Source organism: Bombyx mandarina, chromosome 06 (genome assembly GCF_030267445.1).
Source record: "Bombyx mandarina strain Sakado chromosome 06, ASM3026744v2".
NCBI lineage: Eukaryota > Metazoa > Arthropoda > Insecta > Lepidoptera > Bombycidae > Bombyx > Bombyx mandarina.
In genome coordinates, this window is record NC_143213.1 from 11,466,668 (window position 1) to 11,493,742 (window position 27,075).

The 27,075-nt window shown below is 35.7% G+C and overlaps 1 protein-coding gene across 3 annotated transcripts in view; it reads right to left on the reverse strand.

The window, feature by feature from the left end:
* Window positions 1-24,153, reverse strand: part of LOC114247916 (angiotensin-converting enzyme) — a 191,333-nt gene extending 167,180 nt beyond the window's left edge. For all 3 annotated transcript variants that reach the window (XM_089728119.1, XM_089728120.1, XM_089728121.1), the window contains exon 1: window positions 23,910-24,153. The gene's annotated coding sequence lies outside the window, so the exon portion shown is untranslated. The remainder of the gene's footprint in view (window positions 1-23,909) is intronic.
* Between the last annotated feature and the right edge of the window lie 2,922 nt (window positions 24,154-27,075).

Here is a 27,075-nt window from a genome sequence, read left to right on the forward strand (position 1 = left end):
TACTCATTAATGACTAAATATAACCTCAAAACTTGAAGCACCGGTCAGTGTCCTCGCCGTATCCGTCGCTTGCGACGAAGGGCTCGGCGGGTAAATTAACCCATAGGCACAGCCCACTGAGTTTCTCGCCAGATCTTTTCAGTGGGTGGCGTTTCCAATCCGGTTCTGCGAAGCACTGCTGTTGCTAGGGCCAGTATTAGCAACACCTCTTTTTGAGCCCCGAGAACTCACCTACAGGCTAGGGTAACGCTGATATAGCCTCTATCAGCATAGGTAGGGAAAAATAAAAGTTCGCTGCCACTACATTGGGACACGACCGCGTACGAAAGCTCTGTCAGTTTGACTCGATGTGATTTGTAAGTCCGTTCTATTTTACTGTTTGATTGGTTCGTTGCGTTTTACTTTATTATTATTAACCTTATTATTTATTCGTAGGTTAGAACATACGTTCTGAGTCTAAATAAATCTCATTGTTAAAGATTGTGTTAATTAAGATCCGATTTGAGGGGGTAACTGTTTTTTTTCTTCACAGCATTTCATTTATTTGTCATAAAACAACTAAATCAGTTGTCTCTTAATCATAAATTACTTCTGACGTGGGTATACAGAACAATAAGCTTCTGTTGGAAATGCTAACTTATTAGTGCCAAGGATTACAACTACAAATCCAGCTTACGACACAAATTATATTCGGTGCTGCGTTACTTAGTTGAGCGACTCATGACGTGTTAATGATTAAACGAAATGGACTCATGAACATTTAATTAAAATACGTATTCAGTCTAAAATAAAAGATACTTTTTACGCGTGTTCATGAAATAGCAATTTAAATTAAATTTCTCCATTTGTGTCTTTTGAGACAAGAGCATCGGTACTGTTAATATTTATCGTATTTTCTATATTTCTAAAGGTTATATAGGTTTTTCTTTAAGCGATAAGTAAATCTGTATGACTGTTTGTTTAACAATTTAAGGAAAAAAACATAGTACCATTATAAGCGCTTAAAATTACGAATTAACCGATAAGCGTGTTATGCAATTTAAGCAGCTTGTTACACCACTACTAGTGAACTTTACAATGTTTTAATGATTTACCTAATGGATATTGCATGCAGTGTTTGTACAAAGGTGAATTTGTACAACGGTTTTTTTTCTAGAATAATCCACGTGCCGATAAGAAAAAACGCAGCTGTTGATGGTTTGTTTTGTCACGTCGACTTTACATCCGAGAAGCAAAGAGCATACATATTAAAGTAACAACAAAGAAAGAGACTTTGAATTTAAATAGTTGCAATTTTATTTTTGTTGTACCAGACTTTATCGGTTAATGTGCATACTATAAAAATGTACAAATGAAAAAGCAAAATTAAGTAAAGTAGAAATGTTTTAGTTTTGTTTTTAACGTTCGAAAGGTGTTTTTCGGTATAATTAATTTAATAATTTTTCGTATTCTAATATAAAGAAGACTTCACAGAGTCCAAAAAATTTCAAGACTAATTAATTCGTCCTTCAGAGGCTTAAAAAGTCACCTTGGCCCGTGTACTCGAATCATACGATACGATTAAACCGGTGTTCAAATCCTGCAAGTAGGTAACACTTTTTCTAATGAAACACGTACTTACGAAGCGTAAATAAATGACTTCCGCCATGAATGAACTTACGTGCAGTAAGTAAGAAAACGCTAAATTTATAAATCGTAGGCAGAGGCTTGGCTCTGCCCCTGGCATTGCTGAGGTCCATGAGCGACGGTGACCACTTACCATCAGGTGGGCCGTATGCTCGTTTGCCTACAAAGGCAATAAAAAAAAAATTACATAATTACCGTATTGAAAGACATACTTTTTTTTTTCGTTTATAATATTGGTATTTTATACCCTAATGTACCTACGCATCGTAAATTTTTGTGTTATCTAAAATAAATGAATGCCGAAAACAGCATTCAGATCATCGCCTTGGCCAGACAGCGAAGCAAATTCCCCCCGAACTTCATATTCATGTTTCGAGTCGCACCCACTGAATATTTAACAACCTGGCCTTTGGAATCTTATTTATTAAACAAAGCTGTTTGTACACTTCCGCATTACACGGGACGTTCTGAATTAGAATGACCATTTTTTGCTACAACACGTTGCTCCAATTTGTAAATCCAAAATGTGTAGATTCTAAAATGAAGTAAATTTAAACTTTTTTTTTATAAAACAGATGATGACATTTCCTTTTTTTTTCTTCCAGTTCTAATATCTCGGTGGTTTAACTGAAACTAGTGGCACCGCGGTAGTCGAAATTCGACTATAATTAATTGGAATTGTAAGTTTCTACACTATCATGATTGTATTTCATACTTCTATAATCACAAATTTCGCCAAGACTACACTATAAAAAATATTAGTAAAGACAAACAATATTTAATCTATTCCCAATTTGACAACAGACGTCAAGAACAAAAGTTTGCAATAAATAGTATGTATGCGTGTGTGCGTCAATATTATATGTAGTGTGTGTAATGTTTTCTTTATTGATTTAAAGTATCTTTTATGCATTACTTAAAAAAATATTAGCATGGTGCACTTCTTCTCTATATTCTCCATAAGTGTGGAAAATTTCATATTCCTCCGTCCGCGCAATTTTCGTAAAAAGGGATACAAAGTTTTTTCATCACGTATTAATATATAGATATACAAATATGTTTTACCATATTAGAAGTCATACTAGGACTAAAGTATCGAAAGTATCCCGATATCGAAAGTATTTGGGAACCAAATACTGACTTGCATACTTACGTCCGCTATTACCTATAAGAAAACCCTGGTTGGAGGCCGTTTAAAAAAAATCGTTAGAATAAAAACATATAAGAACGTTCAAATTAGTAAATAAAAAAAAAATACGGTATAGAATTAACCTAATAAATCATGCCGAAAAGCATTGTGCCTATATATTTTCTTGCAGACTGCTTGCTGCAAAAAGCCGGAAACTGAAGTCATATTTTATACTGTTCTAATTCTGTCGATAAATAAACATAGAATCACACCGGATCGGCATACGAATAATAACATAATATGCGACCAAAATGCGTCCTAAATTGAATGGCTTTTAAATTGCTTTAATTTTTGAAGTTATACTTCCTTAGGCGCGTTATGAAAAATTGATGAGAGTGAAATTTTACGATGCGCGCGCACCGTGACACAAAATTAACAGAATGAAGTTGCCCACTAAATCGCTCATTACAATACGACCGACGTAACTTGGCGAGTCTGAATATAGCCGCAGGTGAACTTTCGCGCATGTACACTCGTAAAAAAAAGTATTATTAGCATTCATTTTTTAGAAATATAAATGACAAATTTATTATTTAATATAATTCATACTAAATATTATTAAATTATTAGCGTTAAATATTTATTATTAATAATTTAACATTTAAAAAAAAAAAAAAATTTAATAAAAATGAAGTATAACTTCTTACGCGCGTACATAAGTACACGCACCCTTTTTTTTTAAATCAAAAACGTATTAAAATTTTTTCAAATCAAGAATGATTTCGTAGATTTGGGTACAATTTTCACGGCAACATTTAAACATAGAATCACACCAAATCGGCATACGCATAATAATATAATATGCGACCAAAATGCGTCTTTTTTTATTATTGCTTAATGGGTGGACGAGCTCACAGCCCACCTGGTGTTAAGTGGCTACTGAAGCCCATAGACATCCACAACGTAAATGCGCCACCCACCTTGAGATACAAGTTCTAAGGTCTCAAGTATAGTTACAACGGCTGCCCCACCCTTCAAACCGAAACGCATTACTGCTTCACGGCAGAAATAGGCAGGGTGGTGGCACCCATCCGCGCGGACTCACAAGAGGTCCTACCACCAGTAATTACGCAAATTATAATTTTGCGGGTTTCATTTTTATTACACGATGTTATTCCTTCACCGTGGAAGTCAATCGTGAACATTTGTTGAGTACGTATTTCATTAGAAAAATTGGTACCCGCCTGCGGGATTCGAACACCGGTGCATCGCTTCAACACGAATGCACCGGACGTCTTATCCGTTAGGCCACGACGACTACAAAATTAAATTGAATGTCTTATAAATTGCTTTATTATTATTTATTAAATCAAAAACGTATTCAAATTCTTTCAAATCAAGAATGATTTCGTAAATTTGGGTACAATTTTGGCGGCAACTCCATTAGGGGGAATCCTTTCGGAGTCGTACGTTTCATACGGAACTCTCATAAAGCGTGCGTTGGTTATTATTTAAAGACCGTGATATGAATTCAAGATTTACGTTGCAAAAGTGACATAACTTAAATTATTCTGCGGGCTTCATTTCGCTTGTAATGTAATATTTAGGACAGTTCCGAGACGCTTTTCAACGTGAATGCTTTTAATATTAAGGAGCCGGAACGGTGTAGAGTGAAATAATATTTGACGTCATACAATTGTTTGAATATTATTGCAATTGTGATATTTTTAGTAGGCGACTTAAAAGAAAACTTATTTTTGTAAGAGTAATCTTCTTCTTCTTCTGATTAGCGGTCTCTTCAATGCTGAAGGTCGTGTCTAGTTTGAAGTGTTGATCTCTCGATATTTTTACCAGATCTAACCAGCGAACACGGACGGTCCGTGTAAAGAAGTCTAATTAGCTAATTTTTTCTTACACCTAAACATCTTTCTTTACTTTATCTTTACGCTTTTGGGAATTTAACTAAAAAAATAATATGAGATTAATTATTAAGAAAAGTAGGAACAAACAAAAACTCAGTAAAATTGAACATAATGAACGCAAATACCCTCCACCATACGAATAACTACAAGATTTTGAACTGGCTTCATATTGTAGACAAATATGAAATTGAGAATTTACCTCACGATTAAATTACGAAAACATATTCAATCTAAATGCTTATTTCGTAAATAGCTCAATTAACTATTAATTTATTTCGAAATATATTGTCATATAGTGACTTTTCGTGACGTTTCACCGGCTTAGAATAATACACATTCCCTAAAGATTTGGATATCATAACGCAGTAAACAAATGAAAACTTTTTTTTTGTTTTACTAACGTTTAGTTCATCCATCCTGCCCAATATAAATTTACAAATTATATACACAAAATGTCGCAAACCTTACTTGTTTAACGCGCTTTCTGTTAGTGAAAACCACATCCGAACTGGTTACGGAGCTAAGAAGAAGGAAGCAGCGAAAGAAACAGAAGATGACAGCCATTTTGTTTTGTATCATTCCCAGATGTTGCAAAAACATTTTGTTATCACAACAACATGAGTCAGTGTAGGATTGATTCGTGGCATTTATAAACAGACATTGGATTTAGTCACACGTTCAGATTGTAAGCAAAGATTTGTCATACCTAAAATCACGGTATGTCGTCATATGAATGAAGGCGTACCTACTCTGGATATTACAGTAATAAATGTACACATCCTTTTTCCCACTTCCTGGATTTTTTATGAAATTCTATTTCTAATATGGCTTTATGAATTCATATTTTGATAGCATTGTATTTTAGGCAGTGGTTTTGATGGTATTTTGCATGGCCCAAAACTAGTCAATTTGGGTCAAAAACAGTCAAAGTTAGATCTAATTATCTACAAGAACCTCAGAACATGAACATAATTTCTACTGTTTATAGTTTTTTGTTATTGAGATTTAATTATTCATCACATCACTACAAATCTATACGCCGCGCCGTTGCCTAGTGGATAAGACCCATGGTGTACTAGGATCGAGTGATGCGAGCAATGTGACAACGTCTCTAAATTCTATATAAATACGAGCAAAACATTTATTCATAGAAACTTCCGTGGTGAAGAGCCTCTTGTGAAATTTAAAACAAACCTTCCGTTTGATTTATATCAAACTAAACACCCATCACCAAGTATGATGTTATATGTCCCAAATCCTTTTATATTAGTTCACAGTCTGTACTTAACTAGTATTTTATTTGGTTCCAAAATTACGTCATACGCAATGAACTTGCATTTAACTGGTTTAGTCGAGTATCGCAGATTACACTCCAGTTTTGACTACAACACTATTCTTGTTTTTGTCGAAAACCAGTGATGCGCTCCTATTCGATCAATGAAATCTGTAAATTTTTATTATTATCTCGTACCTGCAAGTTGTATAATGCAATTTCACCAATAACATACATTAACTATACTTTATTCCAATTACGAAGTCCCTTTTGACACTTCTTAGAACGTAACTCTTCACGTTTCGCATAATTTGAGAAAATAATCATTTTTGACGTGACAACGTCTTATAATTCGATGGAGCCGGCTGCACGCACGAAAAAACATGACTCATGCGGCGTTGCCTCGCTCTGAGGCGTTCCATTTAAGACTTGAAGTGCAAGCCAGAGCGCGCAACGAGCGACAAAGAGGCACAATCGGCCTCCGCGTTCGGCAGCGTTCGACATCTGTCTCTCTCCTACTTGAGTGAGCGATGCATCCGCGTGGACAGCTGCTATACAATAATACATTTACATGTTTTCGTCAAGTATGAAGTTCAGTGAAAAGTGAATGTGGTGTCAATTTTTTATAGCAACGATAATTGCGATAATTGAAAAATGAAATCATTCCATCAGTATTTTTTTATGACGTTGTCACGTTCAACTATCGTCAGTAAACCGACTTTACAGACAACAGATTTTTTTTGTTCATGGTCGTAAACATAATTTAAAAATACACAATCAATCTAAATCATTATACAATTAACTCACACACACAATAACACACTAATAACATCTGTCTCATGGGACTTTCTAATTGGAATAGAGTATATTTCAATTCATGAATAATAGGACATGAGAACTGTGAATGATTATTTAAAGACACACAAATCGTATGAAATGCAAATACAACGTATCGGCAGAATCCGATCCAAATTAGTTACGAAGGATTTAATATCGGTTCAAAAGCAAACCAAATATCTTCCCCGAAACTGATTATGTATAACATTCGAACCGCATTGCAGTTTCTAAAACCACTCAATGCAAACATCAACATATGAAATATGGTCTGATAGACTTTGAATTGTCCGTATCATAAATTACACATACGGCCAAGGGTCAAGTGATCGAGATAAAGTAAAACATGCTGTTGAAAAGTCCCAAGGGATAGAACGCAAGCGTCTTGCAAAAGTAAATCTATAGTAGGCTTACTGGAAGATTGGCACGATCAATTTAAAACTTTTAACGCAGTGTTAAGTCGAGTTCAGGGAATTAGTCTGTTGTTTTTGATTTGTTTGTTTGTTTGTATTGACCGATTTTGATGTATGTTTTAGCAAAGTCTTTAAAGGCTATCCGATCAACTTTTTTATTTAATCTCTTTAATTGCATGAAGCTTATGCTAGGGTTAACGAAATCTAAAAGTAAGACAAGAGTCGTAAAAAGTTAAAATGCGAAATTTTATTCTTCCTGAATAAATATGATGTTTTATAGCAAAAACCCGTCCCATAAACGGACTGGGTTTGCTCTAAATACTACATAAGTAAATACCAGTTCAGTATTCTGAGGGATCGGGATATGTCATGTTTACGTGACAACATCGCGCCGTGGTCGATTCTTATTCATGACGTAAACTGAAACTCCGAGTAATACCGCGACTTCGATTCAACATTCATGTACTTTTTATTTTTATCAGTGACGCAATACGTCTCTCGTAACGGTCAAGGAAAGTCACATCTGACTTTGACACAATTTCTCGTTTTTAAATTTAATTTCCGAATAACTGTTGGATTCTGTTTATTCATATATTAATATGTGAAGCAAAAACTTTGTACCCGTTTTTACGAAAATTGCGCTGACGGATTAGTATGAAATTTCCCACACTTATAGAAAATATAGAGGAGTGCAGAATCCAAAAAATTTTTTTTTTAATTATGCATAAAAAATACATTAAAGCTATTTAAAAAAACATTACACACTACCATGTATTTAACACAATCACGCATACACTCTTTTGTTCATTGTTAAAGTCTGTGGTCAAATTCAGAATATATTGATAATGTTTATCTTCAATATTATTTATCTATAGTGTAGTCGAGATCTGTGATTATAGAAGTATAATAATCTTTGACAATAGATCCTTAATAATATTCAAACTTATAATTTCAATTAACTATACTCGAATTCGATTACTGCGGGACCACTAGTTAGTTTAGATGGGTGGATGAATGACTCACATCACAATATAAACGCAACAGCAAATCTGTCACCGCCCACTATGTTACATAAAACTGAAGTTGCAAATGCATTGAAATAACACCCTTCAAACAGAAACAAGCTGGATAGCAGTGCTAAGCCTTATAAACTCACAGCACGTCCCATCCAGTAAATCATTTAGAAAACGTAGTTCACAATCACAATCATCAATTTATATAATCGAACCGCAGAAAGCTCTGTGCCTGTATTTTGAACAAAGCTAATATAGAAAAGGACAAAACTAAAGAACAGTCAAAGAACATCAAAAAGCGATTTTTATAATTGTTTTCTGTCTGTTAGTTTCTTTGTTCGCCACCTGACTACGTCGGAAATTTGACGCTACTGCTCGACCTCCCCGGTCGGAGACCTAGAGGCATACCCAAGACAAGGTGGAGGGACGTAGTGCTGAAGGACAGGAGGGAATGCAATGTTGCTGACGAGGATGTCGAAGACAGAGCGAAATGGAGGAGTAAAGTCAGGAAAGCTGACCCCACCACCATGTGGGATAAATAGCTGGGAAGAGAGAGAGAGAGAGAGGTTCTTTTGTTCGCGTAATCATCATCTAGCTGTTTTTGGACTTAATACTGTTTATATTTAGACGTTGTATAACAAATGCTATTAGTGAAAGTAGCTCAGTTTTCCCGTTAGGTTTTCACGTAAAGCCACTTTACCGATTTCGACGAAAACCGTTATGAAAATACCGTCTGAACCCCGGAAAAGAATATAGGCCTTTCAAGCCACTAGTCGGGACGGGTCCGCCTACGCGATATAAAATGTAATCCACGCGAATCATGAGCGAGCAGAAATCTACTTATACATATTACATGCAATGTCTTAACCTACATTTGAGCTTCTAATTGATGTAACTTGAACATCATAACGCATCCAAATATTTGCGGTGTTAGCCAAATACCAAACAATAGGCACTCGAGGAAAGTAAATATGGGGATATCGTGTAACAAAGGCCATCGACATTTACCGGAACAGTCGGCCGGTCCTCGTGGGTCCCCATCTCCGGAATAACTCGTTTCAAGCCATGCCCTCCAAGCGTACAAGCTTAGAGTCCCTAGACAGTTGAAACGCTTTTCCCACACTGTTGAAAACGAAATTTTGGAACAAAGCCAAAACAAAATTACTTCTATATAAATAGAATTAGATAAGAATTTTGCGTGTTCCGAAAGAATCTGAACGTTCTCGTCGGAATCACAAGTTATAAAAATTGTTTAGTTTTAATAAAGTCACGTCATTGTATTTTGAACACTGTCATGTCATATTCCAATATTTCTAATTAACCCTACCATCCAAAAACGAATTATAGTAATTTAACCATAATTTAAATGTTACGTCGAACTATGATGATGCCATTTTGGCGATTTTTAAATATATATTTTTGGCATTTAAAACAATCCAAGTTCGTCATCTTATGAAACTTACGACTTAAAATGAGGTCAGTGTTAAATTTAAAAATTAAAACGAGTCATTCACGCTTGTCTGCATTCGCAAATATTGAGTCTGGTCGTTTCATATTATGATTTCATAGGCACACACAGGTGATGTACATATAAGACTTGATATATCAACTACAGTTAGTTTTGATTCCAATAACAATATAGAATGAAATAGACAAAAAACTTATTGTATAGATTTTTTTGTTGTTTATATGGGTGGCCTAGCTCACAGCTGTCAGATGTCAGATTGGTACGCGAGCTACTAGTACAAATCGCATCATATCTACCCATTACACCATGTAATAGCGCAACCCACGTTGAGGACTGAGGACTATGGTTTGATTATATCGTATTACGGTGAGTGTAATTGTTTATTTTAATTATAAACAAAAACAATACGAATGAAAGACCTCCTCTATAAGTCCTTGAAGAAAGATACACAGTGAGGGTTATGACGTCACCTTTATTCAATGGCGAGCGTGCTAAAGAGATATCGATATTTTCCTATTACACATCAGCTCTTCCTATCTTCAAAACATTAATTTCTACATCAACATGTGCAGTATTCTCATTAAGGCTTTTATAGTAGATGCCGTTTAAGTAATCGATGTTTTACACTGACTTAAGGCTTCGTCAAACAGAACACGTAATTAGCGCCGCGTACTTAACGTCGCGCTCTTCAAATTGACTAGATGAGTCTAACGCTCCTCGACGCAACGCATTCGCCAAATCATAGTGCCTTTCGATAGCAGTGTAGTAGACAATTTAAAAGTATTAAGAAATCGAGTGATTCAGATGTGGCATTGTATAAGCATGGGTATTTTCTAACTATTTGTATCATTTTTTCGGGCATTATCTAGTATTTTAATACACATTCACTCGGACGCTAAAATAAAGTTTGTAAAAAATTACAACACCTGCAGTCAAAGCGTCCTAACGCCGCGACAGAGCGCTGCGTACTTATAGCGCTGGGGCTCTGTTTGACGGTATGTTACCATAGTAGTACAACACATCTCGGCGTCATAGCGCGGCGTCAGTTTAGCGCTCTGACGCGCGCTAATTACGCATTCTGCAAACGCGTCAAAACGAAGGCTTTGATCACGGCGTCAATGTATTTGTTGCGTGGCGAAGTGCGAGTATTACCACAGATTAATAAATAGTTACTACGTAAGTATTACGGCTTTTCAAGAATATGGTAATTATTATGATCATTTCACGATTCATATTGGTGGTATTTGTGGACACCGGTAACAGTATTTTCGGTTTATTCATAACTAGCGACCCGCCCTCGCTTCGCTTCGGATACATTAAAACACACATGAAACCAAAAAAAAAAAATAAAAAAAAAATAAAAAAAGTAGCCTATGTTCATCAGGGACAATGTCGGCTTCTAATGGAAAAAGAATTTTTCAAATCGGTCCAGTAGTTTCGGAGCTTATTCGAAACAAATAAGCAAACAAATCTTTCCTCTTTATAATATTATAAGTAAAGTATAGATATGATAAAATAAACATGAGGATCGGAATAGAAGAGGTTCGCGCTTGAAAGATTGTTGTCGCCATTTTTTTCAGTTATCTGTTGCTTAATATTGAGGACTATGCGGATTACAATATTATCATGAATATTTCATACGCATTTTTTTTTCGAATTTTTTTTTTCAATTTTCTTGTAAAAACCAATGAAGGTTGTCCACTGATGGACACGAAACATTATTCAAGGCTCGCCGTAATGATCACTGCCTGCGTCCAGCGGATTTTGCGAATTTTAGCAGGTCGTCGGTCCAGCTTGTGGGAGACCCTGCCTGACCACAGTGGCCAACCGTTCCACAAGCAATGTGTTCTGCTCACTTCCACTTCAACCTCAAAAGCTTTTAGTTTAAATCAGTTATCGTAGTCTTTCTCGAAATTCCGTCATCTCTGATTGGATCTCGCAGGGAAACTCCGAGCATAGCACTCTCCATGGCTCTTCGGGTGACTTGGAGCCTTCTAATGAGTATGTAGCCTTGGTATGTATGTTATCTAACTATAAAAATGCCTTGATAAAATTATTTGGTTGTTTAAATTTACACACAAATACATCAAATACAGTTATTATTAAATATATATTTTTTTTATTGCTTATATGGACGAGCTCAAAGACCACCTTCTGTTAAGTGGTTACTGGAGCCCATAGACATCCACAACGTAAATGCGCCACCCACCTTGAGATATAAGTTCTAAGGTATAAATATAGTTACAACGGCTGCCCCACCCTTTAAACCGAAACGCATTACTACTTCACGGCAGAAATAGGCAGGGTGGTGGTACCTACCCGCGCGCAGGGAAGCTCCGAGCAGTCCTCCCATTGCTCTTCGGGTAACTTGGAGCCTTCTAATGAGTATGTAGCCTTGGTATGTTATCTAATTTAATAAAGTCAATTCAAAGTCAATGCCTTGATAAAATCATTTGGTTGTTTAAATTTACATACAAATACGTGAAATACAGTTACTTATTGTAATATAAATTCAATGTCTCTGTTTTAAAGTGTGACAAGTCCGAAAGTCAGTGTAGTTAGGATATATAAGAAACATGTTCCGCCAATTACTACCTACAATTTCCAAATAGAAACAAATTGACGACGTAATTCAGTGTAATCGTTACGCCGAAATTTGTTTCTTAAGTTACAAATATTTATTTTCCGTTTGTTCTATATACTTCATATAGTACACAATCTCTAAAAACCCAGATACCTAGTAAAAAAAGTTACTGCATTCCTAAACCCTAAAATTATTCATAATCATACAACATTACACATTCATTAGGTAATCTTTAAACAAATATACTTGTTGAATATGGCGGTCGAATGAGCGTCGTTACTGAATTTCATGGGCCACCAGACGGGCTCGGCTGGATCGCATGCAGCGTACTGATAGTCTGAGTAATAATAGCACTGACTTCTTATGAACAATTGTATTTAGTCTGAATTAGAACATTTAATTATATTCAAGTCTGATTGAAGTGTTCTGAAGACGCGTCCGTTCGCGTTAGAGGCGCTTGGGCAGAGAGCGTACAGAGTAGTGAATGGTAAAACTAAACATTAACATAGATTATTACGGCTTCAAACTGATCTAATACAGATAAACAATTTCGTTTTTACAGAGTAATAATTACATGTGAATTTGCGTGAACAATACTTATTTGATTTCATGCTTAACTGTATATGTATGTTTAAGCGGACTCATTATTGAATCGTTAAGGCGAAGTTTTCAATTGTGCATTCCACAAACAATCAAGAACCATAATCTTATACATATAGAACTATCAGCAACAATTTCTTAGTTAATTCCTACTCTGTTCGAATATAATCCTCTCAATTTGTACTTGGGTCAATTCATTAAGCTTAAGGGTGTTGCTCTTTGACACGGACAACACTCAACCCTTTGTATGAGACGACTTATCAACTAAGTAATTAGTAATTTGAGTGTTAATATAAGGACCCGGTGTTATCTCGAGTTGCACGTGTGCTCTTAAGAACCGGCCCTTTAATTATTTTGTGGGGAAACTTTGTTAACGGACTTGCACTTGTAGATGTGTTTCACGTTTTTCTCCTCGACGGGATAAGTGTGCTAAGATAATTCTGCCGTGAAGCAGTAATGCGTTTCGGTTTGAAGGGTGGGGCAGCCGTTGTTACTATACTTGAGACCTTAGAACTTATATCTTATGGTGGGTGGCGCATTTAAGTTATAGATGTATATGGGTTCCAGTAACCACTTAACACCAGGTGGGCTATGAGCTCGTCCACCCATCTAAGCAATAAATAAAAAAACCTAATTTAGATCTTTTGTTTTTTGATTTCTCAAAATGTTAAGTATGCGCGTTTCCTGTGAGGCAGTTACTAATAGACACAAGGTGAATGTTAAGACATTGAATCAAAACATGGATATGCCTGAAGTCTTGATTGATTTCGACGAGTGAAAAGTTATTTGGTTTAAGGGACATTTCGCTTAATTCGCGACATTTATCTTTGTAACTAGCTGACCCGGCAGACTTCGTAGTGCCTCAATCGATAAATAAAAGACCTAAACTTCTGTATAAAATTAACTTAAAACAAACAAAAGGAACCCGTCGCAATTTTCATATTTATCTATCCTTTTAAACCTTCTCTGGACTTCCACAAATAAATCACGACCAAAATTAACCAAATCGGTACAGCCGTTCTCGAGTTTTAGCGAGACTAAAGAACAGCAATTCATTTTTTATATATAGAAGAAGAAGATAGAAGATTAAAGGTCCGTTTTATTTAATATTAGCATCAACAGCTCGATGTTTTTAATTGAACTTCAATTAAGCTTACCCCAATCAAATAGCCGAAGCATTATTTTTGTTACAGTATTTTTACTTAATTTTAAACTTTTAATTGTTCTCCTGTAAAGTTGCAAAAATGTCACTTAAACCAAAAAAGCCTTTCACCCTCGATTTGATTTGATTTCACATGACATGAATCCTAAGTCCTTAAAGTCGCATGTTGAACGCATGTACCAAAAAGCTCGGACAGCTTAATGATTTGAAGTTGCATTGATATTTAAACAGGAACTTTTATTCGAAGAATAACAACAACCAAAAAATTCACAGACGTCTCGACAATCGAATTCCACGAACAATCTTCGGTTATATTTCTTAAAATTAGCATTAAATATTTCTAAAAGTTACGGTCAATATACTAAAACATTTTAAAGATTTACTATGCTAATAAATTTAAGTAATGAATAATTTTATTAAGTCTGGTTCATGTTTGTACTTCTGATATAAGATTCATCAAATGTAAAAATTACAAAGCTGAATTTTCGTAATATAGTACCACCATTTTATCTCTTTCTATGTATACCGCAAGAAAAGTTTGGATTACAACTGCCGTACCTTTCCAAACCAAAGCGTATAATTGTTTCGCGGCAGAAATAGGAAAGATATTTACATTGTACTAAACTCTACGACTAGTAATTATGTAAATTGACTCAGTTTGCCTCGATCATTATTGGTTTTTTGTGACAAAGATAATTCACTACATACAGAACCGAATAAAAAAAGAGGCCAAAGTTCAATGTATTTAAATAGAACTAGTTCATTTGAATTTTAATCACGTAGTGTGTGTATGTCCTTGGCCAAGGTTTATTAACTTAATTTATAAGGCCCTTTAAATACCTTCTAGGAAATGTACGAATGTTGGTCAAGTTCATGTCGTATCATTATAATGGAAATACAGAAATGAACTATTCATAGATAATATTTTGACTTTCTAATTAGCATTCCTTTGCACAGATCTGACATTCAATGAAATTTCTCAATATTTGACATCCAAACAACTTTTTTATTGGTTACAACTATGAAGGATAGAGGTAAGGAGGTCTTATATGGGGAAATAGTTCAAAAAGTTTCAAAGCTATAAGCAGCAAATTCCAACTCAAAAGCCCATCAAACTAGTCTGTCAGCACACGTCAGGGATGGCTGAGCGGTAGGTTCCGTCATCACTCGTATTCGATTGAACTCAGTTTAGTCAATAAAACTTTTCAATAATAATTATTGAAACTCAACACACACAACTTTCACAATGACAGGGTAAACCGACAGTTTCGTTCCACATACCGACAGACCGACTGATTGACTGACTGACTGACTGACAGAGACTCACTGACTGAGACGGACGGAATGACTGTCTGACACGGAATGCCACGACTCTGTCCACTTACCGCCATTTTATACTGTGGCGTTACGGAGTCTATCCTTCATTTTGTGATATTTATTTCATCATTTAAAATAATAATCAAAACCACCGTCTTAATATTACTAAAAGTCGTTATCCACGACAAGTCCTATCGTAACAATTAGTATTGAACGTAGTACTTGTAAAGGGAGTGAAGTGTGTGAACACAGAGAGTATCCCTCCAAGGTAAATTTTATATTTTACAATAGAAAGCCTAATATTTTAACAAGTGGGTATTCCGTTCACGATTGCGTGAAGTAGTTCTGAGTGTCACTGGTCACAGAGCCAACGAGGCAGTTAAAACAATGGAATGATTAAAGAGGATTACGAAGCAATTTCAAGTGCTATAGACCTTTCAATTACATGCCCTTTTCCTGTTACTTTGCAACAAAATCGATGTGCCGATCTGGCAAAATATTAAAACATGTGATCACGTACTTTATAATTTTAACTAGCTGCTTTTCATTTATTGGCATAAGAAAAAATAATATTGCGTTGTTGTTGTATTATCAGGTTACCTCAAGATTCAAGGTGACGGCGACAAAAAACCTGCACTGCCGGTTTAGCCGCGAATCTATCAGGTCGAAACATCGTCCGCGTGTTTACGCGAACTTCAATGTTTTCACATACAACATACACAATAGATAATTTTTGCCACGTACCATCCGGCTTTGGAATGAGCTCCCCTCCACGGTGTTTTCTGAGCGCTATGACATATCCTTCTTCAAACGAAGCTTATGGAGAGTGCTTAACGGTAGGCAGCGGCTTGGCTCTACCCCTGGCATTGCTGACGTCCATAAGTGACGGTAACCACTTACCATCAGCTGGGGCGGATGATTGTCTGCCTGCTAAGGCAATAAAAGCGAAGAAAGAAAAGCCAACGCAATTACTGTTAGTGATTTCTACACTTTTTTTTTATTACTCTTCCCCGTATAGAATCATTTTGTTTCTATAGACGATCTCGCTGCCGATATCCTATTAAGTGGTTGCCGGAGATTACAAAAATCACAAATTCAATGCCGCTATCCTCATTAAGACATGGGTTCAAAATTAATTCAATATGGAATGAAAATTTCAATATGGAATCTATATAGATTCTATATTGAATCTATATAATGTAATATAATATGGAATCTATATAGATTCTATATTGAATCAAAGGAATACCATGTTATCATTAACTATATGGACGGCCACAGATAATTAATTAAAATCTATACATATAAAAATGAATTGTTGTTCTTTAGTCTCGAGTTTTACGAGAACGGCTGGACCGATTTGGCTAATGTTGGTCTTGAATTATTTGTGGAAGTCCAGAGAAGGTTTAAAAGGTAGATAAATAAAAGGTTAATAATGGTAGAAAAAAAAGTTTAAATATTTTATTTATCGATTGAGGCACTACGAAGTCTGCCGGGTCAGCTAGTCAACAATTAAATCTCACTAAACACTAAGTAAGAGTCTTATAAAACATATTAAGTAAATGTATTTGAATATGCAGATTCATAAACGATGTTAGTTTAAAGTCACTGCCGTGAACTCGTGTTTCGAACATGAAATGTCAGTACAATATATTCATTTACATTCATAAATAAATTATGTGTATATTCGTAAATTATTTACGCTAAGGAGAAACGTTCAGAAATGTTATACGTAAATGTTTTCAACTACAAAACGAACCTCTTTCATTGAACGAGTGTCGCTGGCTGGATGTTGTAATTAAGAAAAACATCTTATAATACTTTTTATTAAACAGATTGAAATGAAACAAATAGATTCTCGTACTAAAATACTCAAGAAAAACTAAGCAAGTTTATATAGTTCAACTTAAAAATTTCAATAGAAATTTTATAGTTTACCAGTTCAACAATACTTTACGTGCTTCGTGTTTTTATTTAAAAAAAAAAAAAATCTGATATTTTTAAATAATTATGACTTTTATTACATATATTGCGCCGAACAATATACATTTAAAATAAATGTAATTTCAATAATAAATAAAATAAACGTAATTCATTATTCTCTATCGTACTGTTCATGTCATCTCTGCAACGCTTTTATAGTCGATACAACATCCCTAAAATTATCGAGAACATTCCTGACAAGTCGAGTAGTTTCGATATGTGTTTCTGTTATTTGATAATAGATGGGGTTGTACTTCTCGAGCGTTCTCGACTTTACTAGTTCTTTTGATATTCGTTTCTGCTATTCGGCAAAAGATTGCGTTACTCTTATCGGCGTAATAATACTGAACACATATACCGTTGTAAATTGTAAGTAAACATGAATACAGTAACAATGTTCTCAAAGCTATCTTAATTTCACTGATTTGGTAATAATATATTTAGGAAACACGAATTTAAAAATAATGTAGAGGGTACAGTGCTATGGTGTGGTACTATAAATAGCAACGCCTTTGCTCGAAACATTCAAGATAATAAATAAAAGTGTTTATTCTGTATTCTGGTTATTTGGTGATTTATGTCAATATTTATGTTGAATTAGAGTCAATTAATTAAAGTTTGAGAATAACAAATTTTGTAATGTTTAAATTGTTATTTTTTTTAAATGTTTTTTCTTCTGAATCCTAAATATATATTTAGAATTGTACGCAATTTAACTCACAAACTCAGAGAACGCCCGGGAATCGTCGACCTTGAGTTAGGCGTGGATTTATATTTATTTTAGACTAGCTGACCCGGTAGACTTTGTAGTGCCTCAATCGACAAATAAAAGACCTAAACTTTTGTATAAAATAAACTTAAAACAAACAGAAGGAATCCGTCCGACGGGGGACACATCAAAGGAAAAACAAAATTGTTATTTTTGTTTAATTCCGAGCATTTTCATATCTACCTTTTAAACCTTCTCTGGACTTCCATAAATAATTCAAGACCAAAGTTAGCCAAATCGGTCCAGCCGTTATCGAGTTTTAGCGAGACTAACGAACAGCAATTAATTTATATATAGATTACGTACCCACAAAATTTTAATTTCCTAAAACTGTAATGGGAAATCCGGCACCGATATCCGAACAAACTAAAAAGCATATTTTTTTCCTTCATTATTACACTTAAACTAGAACCAGCAATATTTATAATATTAAGCTCAGTTTATACCTGCATAACGTAAGTAAGTAAGTAAGTACAGATACTATTCAAAAACAAATCCCTCAATTTCAATATTAATTCATTTTCCCTAATTACAGGACGGTCCTAATAAATCTGTTATCAACGGTCCATAATTGAAAAAGAATGGGATTCGCAATTCGGGCTGTATTTTTTCGTCGAGAAATTTTGGGATCGAAAATTTTAACATACTCTCTCATTGTTTCTAATTAGAAGTTTTAATTTTTTCAAATGTTCATTTATATATGGCATTAGCATTTAAAGTAAAAAAATCAACGGATACAGATTGCTTAAACAGTTTGAAATCTAGTCCAAAACACTAGCCTACATTTTACATATATATTTTGTCGTAATAGCATTGTATAGTTTATAATTTATTATCAAATGGCATATGCGATGCGATCATTTGCAAATTTAGCAATAGAGCTGTTTCTAACGTACTATTTTTATAGGTTTCAAATTTAATTTTATTCACACTCAAATTATGTGATCAATTTAATATCGGTAATCTTATTAGTGTAATTAAATGTGTATGTAGTGTATTTAAATAATACTACGTTTTCTTTCAATCTATATGTATGTATGAAGTCCCTAAAGGGTAACCATAAAGGCGAGTTAGCAGCCACATTCGACGACCCTTCTATCCGCTTAGATAAGACGTGAGTTTTCCTTCAGCAAGGAAGCAAAAGCGTCCAAAAATGTTCTGTAACGATCTAATCGTACAATCGATGCCAAGTACCGGTTCTGTATTTTCGGACAAGGGACCAGTTAATACACAAGCGATGTGACACGCTATTTCTAAGTGATTATATATAATTTTTATTCATGTAATTTGAGGTAAATGTCATGTTTTTTGATAAGTTGATCATATCTTACACAGATTGATGAATAAAATGTTATTAACTATATCAGATTCAGATCCCTACGGATACCTGAGATTATCATCAAAAAGAAGAAACAAACCTATAATGCTGACATTTTAGTTTTATTTCTTCTTGTACTGAGGAAAAACAGTAATATCACGTTTGCAAATCAAGAGAGAAACTTTTTTGATCTATATTATTTGTACAGCATATAATAATACAACAAACGAGGCTTGTGGAGAGTACTTAACGGTAGGCAGCGACTTGGTTTTGGTCCCTGGCATTGCTGTAGTCCATGGGCGACGGTAACCACTCACCATCAGGTGGGCCGTATGCTCGACTGTTAAGGGCGATAAAAAAATATAAAAAAGTACTTACAAACAAAATATTTCGGTTACGACAGTTGCAAGGAATAAGTAGTATTAAAAAAAATTATTATAATGAACAAAGAAAAAACGTCACTATTCTATCCTACGTTTTCACACGTATCTTTTATGAATGAAGGCAATTACTAAGCCTAGTCTTTTTAGATCTTATCACCCGAGACCATCAACGCAGAACGTTTATCAAAGACAAAATTCTAATAAGACGACTTCTTTTTATTAAGTCTGTCACGCAATGTCCCACAAGAGCAAAATCCCACAAGACAACAATTTAGAGGAATGGAAGAGAATATTGAGAGCAATCACCAGGTGCAAAAACGACACTCAAAGACCACTCTAAGAAAAGTGCTGGAGTGAGAAAAAAAATTAATAGCTACTACCTGAACATTTACCTAACGATAAAGCGTTGGCTTTTTATAGCACCGTAAAACCACATGTACCGTGCCGTTGGATACTACAGTTATTAGTCGTTCTAGAACGGTCATCGGATACCCAAGGATACTGGAAATATCACTCTTAAAAATGTGATATAAAAAATAATACATAAACTAAACAACCTTATCATTGTCTCGTTTTGATGTAGAGGACAAAACTAATAAAGAGAGAAAGAGAGAGAGAGATAATGTTTTTTTTTATGAAAGGATTACTAGTAGCCCTGGGGCCTTTCCAGTTTCACCAGAATAGGTGGGTGAGTAAAGGCTCAGCCAGGAGGGGTGGGATTGCCGAGCACCCCCGAAGGAGACCTAACAAGCAGCTGCTTTAAGATAATCATAAGTTACCACCACACCGTCTGTTTTGGACTGTTTTGTCTTATTGCATCTAAGTGTGGACGTTTGACGTTTCCCGGACATAGACATTACAAGGTGAACGCTTCACTTGTATCGTGTTACGGTTGTACCACCCTTCAAACCAAAACACAATTTCAGGGTAGAGATAAGTTGTATCTATGTACATGTACAGGGTCTTTACGACTTATGCTCTCTATAGACTTTGACAATAACTATCATCATTCAGATTTTGTTTTAAAACTCACCCACTACCGGAGCAGAGGACATAAGTACTAATAGAGCCATTGCGCATTCTGCAATATCCTCAAATGAATTTCCAAATGCTATCAACGTAACCAATACCACCATAATACTGTACTTAGGAAAGAGATCATAGCGAAGGGTGTACCTAGCATACAATCAGTATTTCGCTTAATACGCGGCATTAACCTTTGCAAAATTAAAGGTGCTTTTTATTACTTATAAGCATTAACGGTTCGATGTTTTTAATTGAACTTCAATTAAGTTTACTCCATTAGGATAGCTGAAAAGTTTTTTTCTTATGATATTTTTTCCAAATTTTATACTTTAAATACAAATTTAAATAAAATGGTCGCTAAAACCAAATTGCCTTTTTACCCCTCGATATATGGTGCTAATATCTAGTATGACTAGAATACCTATAGAATACTCGTATGTAGTCCATATATGTAACAGCATCATTATCGTGAGTAATCTACACCAAGATATCATCAACGCATAATGACCTACGGTCAGACCTTTAGGTTGGATGTAGTAAATTTTTTTTTTTATGAAGGTAGGTAGATGATGCTATAACTCCTTTCCAGGTTTATGACTCCCAAGTCATTTAGTAATGGCGGTTTTATTAGCAATATTACAGTGCACCTATAGTTATTATCTTATATCTTTAAACGAGCAATTCTTGTATATAAATATATATTATATAATCTGAATCTCGGAAACGGCTCCAACGATTTTCATAACATTTAGTATACAGGGGATTTCGGGGGCAATAAATCGATCTAGCTACGATTTATTTTCAGAAAATGTTGATTTATTCGTATTTTCAATAATAAACTTTATCGATAATCAACTTAATCATAAACTTTTTTTTATTGAAAGAAAATAACAAATAATATAATATAATATAATATTTGTAATTCGTATTTACTTAAATATAATTTATAAAAAACACAATTTATCAACAAAAAAAAAACCGCTAATACCGTTAAGCAAACTACAAAATTAAAATGTATGTCATTGGTTAGGATCTGAGATTATTAATTATTAAGGAAACCGACGAAAGGTGAAAGGAAGAAAACAATAGTCTTATAGTTTACAGTCGCTATGAAAAACCACATCCTATTTTAATTTGGTTTGAATGAAGAGTCAACACTGAAAGAAAGCATTCAAATACTGTTTGTTTCATATTCATTTTAATTTATCTAAAATGCATGAAAATTTGGAATTTCTCTAGGTCTCGATTTTGAAGGGTCTATTTATTTTTATTCCTTACTAGCTGACCCGGCAGACTTTGCAGTGCCGCAATCGATAAATAAAAGGCCTAAACTTTTATATAAAACAAACAAAAGGAATCCGTCCGACGGGGGACACATCAAAGAGAAAACAAAATTGTTATTCTTATTTAATTCCGAGGATTTTCATATTTATCTACCTTTTAAACCTTCTCTGGACTTTCACAAATAATTCAAGACCAAAATGAGCTGAATCGGTCCAGCCGTTCTCGAGTTTTAGCAAGACTAACGAACAGCAATTCATTTTTATATATAGAGAAGAAGAAGAAGATAAAGGGTGAATGAGCTCACGACCTGTCTGGTGTTAAAATCTCAAGACATTAATTCACAGTGACAGTTTTACAGTACAACGGCTGCCCTACGCTTCAAACTGAAACGGTTTACTGCTTCACGGCGGAAATGGCAGGGTACCTGCCCGTGCGGACTCATAAGACGTCCTACCACCAGTTTCTGTGGTACTCATCCTACAATCACATATTCTCTTACAATATATTCGAAAAAGACAATTCAATGTGTTAGGTTATAGGTTGAGTGTAACAACTTCAATACATCTATGGACGTCAGTAATAGTATAAAATACGCTGAAGTCACAAAGTACGTAATAAAAAAAAAAAAAATGGTACCTAGGCACCTGCTAATTCGTTTCAGGATCAAATCATATGTGACGTATCATATAACATTAGGTTACTGATGTTTGTATCAATTAATGAATGCGTGTTGTTGTGATGTTTGACTTTTAAAAACAGGGTTCACACGCCGAAGTCAAGTCGTTTCGTAGCCGCGAAAAGTGATCTATGCTAACTCAAGGTTATTTGTGTATTTCAAGGTTAGCCGTCTTATAGCGATCCATTCATTCATCCAATGTATGCAAGTCGTCGTCTTAATATCAGGCTTACAGGCTTTGTCTAGTACTCTGTTATAAGTTTCAACTTCACATAATATGATTGAAGTGAAAGTATGTTTTTTATTTGTCATTCTTGCATGAGGCAATGGAGAAAGGGGATCCTAGATTTTTTGCATGGAAATGGTACACGGGCCGGACAGTAATACTAGGCGACATTCCGAAAATAAAAATCTGTGGGTACTTATTGACAAAAAACGAATTTTTTTTTTAAAGATTTGTCCACGATTTCTATAAATCTTATAGCAACAAAACAAATAAATTATCCAAATTCGTCTGTCTACATGCCCGTTCTATTCGGATAATTTATTTGTTTTGTTTTTTTTTAAATTAATAATCAAAAATAGTTTAAAGATGTTCAGATCTAATTTTTTTTTTTTTCAAATTCTTGTCGTGTTTTACTTTTAATATTCAGCTCTTACGAAGATAAACTAACAATTAATAACAATATTTACCAACACAGATAAAATGTGTACACTATAAAATCGTTTCCTTGTTAAAAATTCCAAAATGTAATGCTTGCACATAGCAGCACTTTGTCAAATATTTGTGTTTTTAATCACACGTGAATTGTCCTTTCCAGTTCATTATCAGTATAACACGATAACGTACGAATGCGCGATAATAAACGCACTGTTATAACACTTGTTCAACAACGCGTTGTTCGATGTCGTGGTCTTAGATATCCGGTTTGATTTCATTCATTAACATGTCTGCGGCAAAACTAATAAGTCTCATACATCACGCAAATTGCGGTAAAAATTCCATTCAAACAAAGGTCGTTAGGAATCGATTGTATTAACAAAAAAACAACTAAGCAAACAAATTTTCGTTCGAAATACGATGGTCCATCGAAAAATTAAAATTCTCGAAGTTTGTAGAAATACTCACGCGTTAAATTGCCGGTCGATTTGATAATCCACTTGGAATATTGCAAAAACACGTAAACTTAAAAATAAACAATGATAACCACTAGTGTTTCTTTAATCACAGTCCAACACTAACAGTATTCATTTTGAGGTTAAAACACACTTCCGTCTTCAAGTTTTTCGATAATCAACTACGCGAATATATAATGAACGAAACACGCACACGTCCACCACACGCAACGCTCACTCGCAGACTGAACTGAATGAGAATGAACTGAATTGAAAGTTGACTTGGCTGTTTGGTTGACCAAGTACTGAGTTGAGACGAGTTCGTGAATACTTCGAATTTGAATTAAACTTCACAAGTGAAATGATTAAAACACACAGAAAAAAAACACGACCGTCTGCCTATTTCGGACACGAAACAGCCGATCCTTTCGATTTAAAGAGCAAGTTTATCGTAATACAATATAATCGAGACTGACGTATTGTCTCTTTTTTTCCTACCTATGCTGATAGCCTTCAGAGGCTATTCCAGCTTCGCCTTTGACGTGCAGGTGAGCGCACGGGGCTCAAACCGGGAGTGTTGCCAACACTGGCCCTAGCAAGTGCAGGGCTTCGCAGAATCTACCACTGGATCGGAAACGTGACCCACCGAGAAGATCCGGCAAGAAACTCAGCGGGCTGTGTCTATGGGTTAATCCACTTGTCGAGCCCTTCGTCGTAAGCGACGGGTTCGACGAGGACGGTGACCGGTGCTTGTAGTACCTAAAAGCACCGTTAATGGATCGGGAGGATCCGTGATGACGTGCTTTGGGCGACGTCGACGGTTTACCAAACGGTCTACAGGATCGGGTATGTAGTTTCCGGCGGCCACGACAAGAGGGTTCTCATGTCGTGCCGCCTTCTCAAAGTGGCGCAGCGATGCCGACTGTAGATACTTACTGACGGGGTCGAGCTCCAGATCATCGTGGAGGTCCACGTTCCTCTGGAACCATGGTGCTCCGACGGCTATCCTGCAGAATCGGGATTGTATAACCTGAAGGGGTTTCAAGTTGGTGCGGGCCGCGTGAGCGAACACTACGCTTGCATACGTCATGACGGGGCGTATGCAAGTTTTGTAGAGGGTTACCTTGTTACGGAGGGACAGTTTGCTTCGTCTACAAAGCATTGGGTAGAGTCGTCCTAGTATAAACGCGGCGCGATCGCGTACCGTTTTTACGTGGGGACGGAATGTCATCCCTCTGTCGAGGGTGACGCCTAGGTATTTGACCTTCGGGGCCCACGGTATGGGCTGGTCAAAGAGAGTGATGGGGCTAACGGCGGAGGTGTTTACGCGCCTATTGGGGAGTGGGGTGCTCGAAGTGGTATTCGGAGGGCGACCCCTTTTGAATAGCACCGCTGTGCTTTTCGTGGGGTTAATGTCTATTCGCCACTTCCGGAACCACTGTCCCATGGTGGTTACTGCGGTCTGGAGTCGCCGATGAAGCAACGACATCTTCCTACACGAGTAGTAGATAGCCGTGTCATCGGCGAAGAGCGCTAGATGGGTCTCCGGAGACCGGGGTATATCGTTGATATACAAACTAAATAATAACGGGGAGAGTGCGGAGCCTTGCGGGACTCCGGCAGTCAGATGACGGGGACGAGAACGAGTTCCCTCTACTCGATATCGAAACGGGCGGTTTCACGTTTTGGTGTCTATTGACACGCACTTAACATAAGTTCAGCCATGAACTGGTCTAGTTGCTTAAACTACAATAATTATTATCAAGAATAAGGTTGGTTCATAATCGAAATTCCGAGCATATTATTTGAATAACACGTTCGCCTACTAATCTAATAATACATTTAGAGGTTTTGCGAGGTTTTGTTCATAAATATTGAGTTGCATATAACATTTCGCCTCAGCTATGTGAATTCTATTCGATGACGTATGACACGAAACCAGTCGACTTTTTTTTATTACTTAGGTGGTAGCATATCCTCGTTTGAGATGTGGCCACCGTGCGCGCTGTACTCACAAGTGTAGCGAGTAGCGGTACATTTTAATTGATTTTAATATATTATTTTTATTAATATTACGATAGCAGAATGGCATTTTTTTATTGCTTAGATAGGTGGAAGAGCTCACAGTCCACCTGATGTTATGTGGACACTGGAGCCCATAGACATCTGCAGCGTAAATGCCCCACCCACCTTGAGATATAAGTTCTAAGGTCTCAGTATATGTAGTTACAACGGCTGCCCCGCCCTTCAAACCGAAACGCATTACTGCTTCACGGCAGAAATAGGCAGGGTGGTGGTACCCAGCCTTGCGGACTCATAAGAGGTTCTACCACTAGAAATAAGTTTTATGTCTTAATTGTATAGTAATAATCTAATTAATGTCTTTTTGATGTGTTTCAATTTTAATTACACGATGTTATTTCCTCATCGTGGATGTTATTCGTGAACAAAAGTATAAGTAGGTACACCAGACGTCAAATTCTTTAACGAAGACTTCAAACTTCTGCAAAAACCACGGTCTTAGGTAAACGGAACACCGTAATTAGGGTATTTGGAGCAGACGAAGCTGTCTACCCCCTTCCTGATTAATTTTTGTTGTTTGCAGTACATTTTTTTTAGGGATTTTATGACCTGGTAACTAAGACCTTTAAGTCATGTCTTATTTTAATTTATATTCTTATTTTTATGAGACATAATCAATTGGGATGAAATTAAATGAAATGAAATGAGATGATATGGAATGAAATTTAATCTCAGTAAAATGGTGGTGATTTACTGAGATTTTTTCAGTGGACTTTTTGGAGGATCCCTAGAAGTTACGTCCAGCGGCTTTGTTTCATTTTCCCACATTTGTGCACTTTCACTGATACTAAACAGTTAATAAACCACCGTTATTACACGTGTAAACCTGAAGAAACACTAAATAGACAAAATAAAACAAATCGCACAACTTCACTCCTCGCGTTCCCGCCAAAAAGTTGTTTAAACGGTACAGGAACTCAATACTCAGTCTGAATTTAGAGTCCATTGCGGGCCGAATATGATTTCAATAAAACGAAGCCTAGAACAGTACAATTACAATTTCAATATCTAAAGCAGGTTAAATTTGAAAATCGTGGTAAGAAACTGTCGAACTTTAATATTTTCGGACGTGGGTAGATGTGAAACTCTAAAACGGC